The sequence below is a fragment of the Formica exsecta genome, unplaced genomic scaffold (genome assembly GCF_003651465.1).
Source record: "Formica exsecta isolate Colony F162 unplaced genomic scaffold, ASM365146v1 scaffold140, whole genome shotgun sequence".
Taxonomy (NCBI): domain Eukaryota; kingdom Metazoa; phylum Arthropoda; class Insecta; order Hymenoptera; family Formicidae; genus Formica; species Formica exsecta.
In genome coordinates, this window is record NW_021848730.1 from 763,463 (window position 1) to 764,147 (window position 685).

The following is a 685-nucleotide window of genomic DNA, read 5'->3' on the forward strand; positions in this document are numbered from 1 at the left end:
ATATATATATATATATATAACGTTTCTTGTAAAAAGATTGTTCATTATTTTCTATTTTTTAATAAAAGGGAAAAAAGTGGCATAGAGGGAAAAACCTAAAAAAAAATTCACGCGCGCGATGATATATATTATTTCAATATATTGAATTTTATTACAAAATCTTTTTGTTTAGGCTACAACATGTAATATAATAATTGCGTTTAGTCTAGACCCTTATCAAAAGAAAAGCTAAACTGCACCACGTTTACTATTGTCTTAATGAGCCACTCCGCAAATTTATACGCCTCGAGGAAGGACTCATAGGGACAACGAGAAGAAAAACACACATAAATGCTAGAAAAATTCCCATGCGTACAAATTGAAAAAATCCATGCCCGTATTGCGTTCAAAAATTATTCAACTTTCCCATAATTCTAACAATCATCATATCGCAAATATATGTATGTGTGTGTGTGTATGTATATATATATATTCAAAGATATCAAGAATTACTTCACTAAATGCAATGCCACACGCAAAAATTGTGTTTATAATATCTCTGAATTGAAACGACGAATGTTCCAATACTTGTAAATATTTAATAACTCGATGTTAGCGATACTTATCGGTACTTTAAATTACTGAGAAATATCACTTCGAGATACAAAGAACAATTCAAAACGCACATGATCTATAACACTATTTC